This window comes from Erithacus rubecula, assembly GCF_903797595.1.
Source record: "Erithacus rubecula genome assembly, contig: scaffold_127_arrow_ctg1, whole genome shotgun sequence".
In the NCBI taxonomy this organism is placed as follows: domain Eukaryota; kingdom Metazoa; phylum Chordata; class Aves; order Passeriformes; family Muscicapidae; genus Erithacus; species Erithacus rubecula.
In genome coordinates, this window is record NW_027636165.1 from 2,498 (window position 1) to 8,433 (window position 5,936).

The window sequence follows — 5,936 nt, forward strand, 5'->3', positions numbered from 1 at the left end:
GACTCAGGAAGAGGAGACAGAGGAAGTGCTCAGACCACCCCCTAAAAGACAAGGAAGAGAGAAGGTGGTAGGGGAAGTAGATTTGGAATTGCCATCAACTTCAGGTTTTACCTCTGCTTCATCCCCTGCTTCATCCTCACTTGAGAGAACAGTAATTAATATGGGAGTCCCCTCCCAATTCCTGAGTCACAAGAGCCAACCCAACAGTATCCACCCTATTTTATGTTATTAAACAGAATTCCTCTCAAACTGCTTCTGAATATCTAGACCAGTTGCGAGGAGGAATGTGTCAACACACCACTCTGGATCCTGAATTTCATAAGCGAGTACAACAATTGGAAAACTTGTTTTTAGGGCAATGTACAGGTGACATCAAGTGAAAGCTCCAGAAGATGCGGGTCCCAGCAAGTTGGAACTTGGAGACTTTGCTAGATGAGGCCTGGAGGGTTTTCAGCTATTGAGAAGAGGGGTGTAAATCAGAGACAAAAAAACCCCCAAAAACCTACTAGCAATAATAAAGGAAAATGTAAAAGGGCTACTGGTTGACCTGAAAAAGCATATTTTTGTAAATCATAAAAGTATAAAGTGGGAAAAGACTGGGGAATTCACCGATTTTTGCATATGCCTAAAGCTCCATCTGCACTTTTAGGCAGGGATCTGCTAGAGCAGCTGGACGCAAAAATAATATTTAAAAATGGGGAAATTAGTTTGGAGGTAAAAGATCAACAATATATGGAATTGTTAAGTTGAAAATGAAGAAGAAATTATTAATAAATAAATAAATAAATAAATAAATAAATAAATAAATAAAGAGATCAGGTGTTCTCTGAAGTTTGGGCCTCTAATATAGCAGGGAAAGCAAAGAATGCTCTATCAGTACAAATCTGGCTTAAAGAGGAGAACAATCAGTAAGGGTCAAGCAATATCCCTTAAAAAGGGAAGACAGAGAAGGAATTAGCCCAATCGTTGAAAACTTTTTGCAAATAGGACTATTGAAAGAGTGCCAGTGCCCTCAAAAAAAGCCTGATTAATCATACAGGTTAGTACAAGATTTAAGAGCTGTTAATAAGATAACTGAAGATTTATGCCCAGTGTTGCTAACCCCTACACCTTGTTAACTTTTCTAACACCTGAACTAACCTGGTTTACTGTTTTAGATTTGAAGGATGTTTTCTTTTGCCTCCCTCTCCATGAAGCCAGCTAGAAATTTTTTGCATTTGAATGGGAGAATCCCAAAACTGGATGTAAAACTTGGCTCACATGGTGTGTACTGCCCCAGGGGTTCAAGAACTCTCCTACTATATTTGGAGAACAGCTGGCAAAGGATTTGGAGTCTTGGGAACCTCCACCAGGAGAGGGACAGCTGCTTCAGTACGTGAATGAACTCTTACTAGCCACCCGGACCCAGGAGACATGTGTGGATTGGACGGTGAGCCTCCTAAACTTCTTGGGCCTGCAGGGGTATCAGGCATCCCAAAAGAAAGCCCAGATGGTGAAACAAACAGTAATTTACCTGGGCTATGAAGTAAGTGCTGAACAAAGGACCTTGGGGCAAGACCATAAAGAAGCAATATGCCAAACCCCGAAACCCCAGACAGTGAAAGAACTGAGAACCTTTCTGGGCATGACGGGGTGGTGCAGACTGTGGATTTATAACTATGGATTGTTCATTAAACCCCTATATGCCTTAATCATGGAAGGGAGCAGGGATCTTCAGTGGACAACAGAAGCAACACGAGCCTTCAACCACCTGAAGAAGGCTCTTATGTCAGCTCCAGCCCTGGGACTTCCAGATGTGAGTAAACCATTCTTTCTGTTTTCTCACGAAAAACAAGGGATTGCTCTGGGAGTACTAGCACAAGACCTGGGGCTGTACCAGAGGGCAGTTGCCTCCCTCTCCAAACAGCTGGACACAGCAGCCAAGGGGTGGTCAGGGTGCCTCAGAGCTGCTGCAGCAGTAGCAGTGAACATCCAAGAGACACTCAAATTCACCCTAGGCCAGAAGATGACTGTGCTAGTATCCCACACAGTGTCTGCAGTCCTGGAGGCGAAAGGGGGACATTGGCTTTCCCCACAAAGATTTCTGAAGTACCAGGCCATACTGGTAGAACAAGATGATGTTGAAATTGTGGTAGCTATCATTGTGAACCCAGCTTCTTTCCTCAGCAGGAGCATGGGAGAACCAGTGATCCACGACTGCCTGGAGACCATTGAAGCCACCTACTGCAGTCACCCGGATCTGAAGGACACCCCTCTCGAGGATGCTGAGAGCTGGTTCACTGATGGGAGCAGCTGTATCATCAGGGGAAAAAGACATGCTGGGTATGCAGTTACCACAAGCAGAGAGGTAATAGAGTCTGAACCATTGCCAACAAATACCTCTGCACAAAAAGCTAAAATAATTGCCTTTACCCAGGCCTTAGAGCTGGCAAAAGGAAAAGAAATCAACATTTATACAGACTCAAGGTATGCATTTGGAGTGGTACAAGCACACAAAGCTATGTGGAAAGAAAGAGGACTGCTGAACTCACAAGGGAAAAATATTAAACATGCACAAGAAATACTAAAACTAGTAGATGCAGTTCAGTTACCTGAAAAGGTAGCTATTATGCACATCAGGACACACCAAAAAGTGAGCTCAGAATTGGAAGAAGGAAATATGCTGGCAGACAGAGAGGCAAAAGACACAGCCAAAGGTGAGGTACCCAATGAAACAGTCAAGGCAGCATTAATTCCAGATGGAAAGATCTCTATTGAAGGAAGGTAAGCCAGTATATAAGAAAAAGGAAAAATACCTTATTAAGGAAGAAGCAACTTATTGCCAGGAAGGCTGGGCTGTAACCAAAGAAAGAAAAGTTGTAGTACCTTCTTACTTGTTGTGGTCATTAGTGCTAAAAGAACATGAGAAAACACATTGGAGAATAAATGCCCTATACAATTATTTAAAGGATAAAATTCTGGCTAGAAAATTGCAAGGCACAGTAACAGAAGTAACTCGTCAGTGTGGTCTTTGCCTCCAAACTAATCCTAAAAACTTTCCAGAGCCTAAAGTTGGACAAATTGCGAAAGGTGGTATTATAATAATTCAATTATATTATAATTTTGCTAATTGGATTAATTATTATACTTAAATAATATGATAAATGGGAAAGCCTGGGCACCAATGGCAAATTAATTTTACGAAATTGCCCAGTAAAGGGGGGTATCATTACCAATTAGTTTTAGCAGATACCTTTTCAGGATGGCCAGAAACTTTCTCTACCCAGACAGCTAAGAGGTTACCAAGGCATTATTACAAGAAATAATACCACGTTTTGGAGTCCTAGCTGCTATATCATCTATAGAGAGCCACATTTTATCTCCAAAATTGTACAGCAAATTAGTCACCACCTGGGGATAGACCGGGAATTGCATACCCCATATCACCCTCAACCCAGTGGCCAAGTGGAGAAAATGAAACATTTGATCAAACAACAAATTGTTAGGCTGGGGCAAGAGGCAAATTTTCCTTGGCCCCAGGCTCTTCCTCTGGCATTAGTACAGATTAGAACAAAAACCAAGAACAAAAGGGAAATTAAGCTCTTTTGAAATATTGTATAGGAGACCATATGCGGTCCAGGAAGGAATAACACCCATTCAAGTAGAGGAAGAAACTCTACACAAGTACATAGTGGGCCTAAATAAACAACTTGGAGAAATTGGAAAATATGTGGCTGGGGCCCAAAGCAGAGAAATAGATGGGCTAGTACATGATGTAGAACCTGGGGATTATGTATATGTTAAGTCTTTTGCAGAGAAGACTTTGGAACCACAGTGGGAAGGACCATTCCAGGTATTCCTCACCACCTTCATGGCAGTGAAGATCAAAGAACAGAAGGCGTGGATCCATCACTCCCAAGTGAAGAAGTCTCCTGAAGAAATTTGGAAAACTACACCAGGTGATGGAGACCTGAATCTGAAATTCACCGAGAACAGTGAGTAATGGACTTATTGCTATCATGGACATAATGCAAATGGTTGTGACCCTTGTGGTCATTGGCATGCCTATAAGAGTCAAAGCAACACCACATCAATGCAATGTAACCGGGATTTATCAATGCCAAGGAAAAGCTTACGATCCCTACTCTGATAGGGCTTTGAGCAGAATGTAAAGGGTCACAAATGCAAGTATGTGGGAAGGAAGGAATCTTTGGGGACGTGAATATGCATTTGTACAAAATGGGTTCCATGAGGCTCACCATCCACCCATGGAACTCATCCAAGTTGGTCCTGGATGCTGTGACAAGTGCTTGACCACTTGTCCTGAGTTTAGACTTAAAATTGAAGGATGTGCAGCCAAAGGGTTTGATCTTGATTTTAATGTTACTCATTATTGCATAGTTTCACAAAATCAAAGCCAAATCAACCCCACCAGTGTCAGAGAGGGCTGTAGCAATCCAGACTCTGAATTCTTCAGAGAAAAAGAAACAACCTATGATTCCCACAATTACTAAAATTAGACCATATGCTATCAAGAAAACAAGAATTCAGAGACTGCTAACTAACCCAGGATAATCTCTGAAGCGAGTAGAAATGGGAATGCAGGTAAATGCTTCTGGCATTCGGCCAGAATGTGCCCCATTTCTCAAAACTCCTTTTATGGAATGGACTACTTGGCTTGAAAACCATATGCTGTCTAATTTTTAGAAAAAAAGAGTGACTTAACTGAGATACTAGGAACAGGATTGGGAATTTTAAACAAAATGGATTCGGAGGTGTTAATGAACAAATTGACTGTGATAGGAAGTGATTCAGTTAAATTAGAGCAGCCTTGCAATCTTCATTGTTAGCACCAGGTAACAATCATTGGAAACTCATTAAAATATTACCAAAATTGGAAAATACAGAAGAGCAAGACCATGAGGTAACAATTAAAGCCCTAGGCACAGATAGTGCGAACGTTTGTCTGGCTCCTGGATGTATTCAAGCACAAATGTGGATGCAGTCAGTGGCTGCTGAAATTCACAAAATTGTTTGGGATAATGGCTCTGAAATGGAAAGAGAGCTTCAATCTTGGTGGTTTTTTGTTAATTTTGCCAATTACCCTGAGACAAATAGACTGACAGCTTTTAACTATACATAGTGCATCTGTGAGCTTAATATATCCAATAGTTGCTCTAGGACTAAATCATGAAGGGACTGTATTGTATCCTTAGGAACATAGAATGTGGGCACAAGAAGTTGAAGGAAAATGGCAGACTATTAACTTAGAGCCCTGTTCTATAAGAAAACAACTGGGATATATATGTGAGGGAACTTTAGAAAATGACAAAGATACTTGCCTGGACATGGACCAAAGCATTTGCCACTATGAAATGCATCTAACCAACCAGACAACTTCACTTGTGTATATAGGACAAGGTTGTGTCTGTCTCAGAACAGCATGTCTCACAATAATAATAGACAATTGAATTGTGGATGAGATGATGTTTGCAATTTTGCTAAAATCAAAGGATGTGACTTTTCTTATCAGGCACCCGTAATATCACACCAGTACATAAAAGCAAACCTGGTTACAAGAAATATTACCTGTGTCTATAGGAATGAATTTAACCATGTGAGAGTCTAGCTTAAACTGAAGCACACTCACCTTTTGTGACTGGAAAATAGTAACAAGAATATTGTAATGTCAGTAAGTATGATAGGCTACAGGTGACAGTGAAGGCATAAATTGGTTGTCACGTCTTAGGATGCTCTGTAATGAAAATTATTGAATGCATTGTAACCAGAACTAGCGGAAGCTTTCTGAGGAACCCACAGATGTGGCTGTCAGGATGTGGGCTGGGCTCTTGTCACCCATGGCCCATGAATTGCTGCATCTTTTGGATACAATAAACAGCATTTTAAATGATAAATAAATTACTGCATCATTTAGATATAATAAGCAGCATTTTCAA

At 41.0% G+C, this 5,936-nt stretch overlaps 1 long non-coding RNA gene across 1 annotated transcript; it reads left to right on the plus strand.

The window, feature by feature from the left end:
• The first annotated feature begins 1,429 nt into the window (after positions 1–1,429).
• On the plus strand, positions 1,430–3,844 carry LOC306815404. Its single transcript, XR_013777401.1, has 3 exons — positions 1,430–1,795; positions 2,167–2,347; positions 3,785–3,844. It is a non-coding gene; the product is annotated as an uncharacterized lncRNA (long non-coding RNA).
• The last annotated feature ends 2,092 nt before the right edge of the window (positions 3,845–5,936 follow it).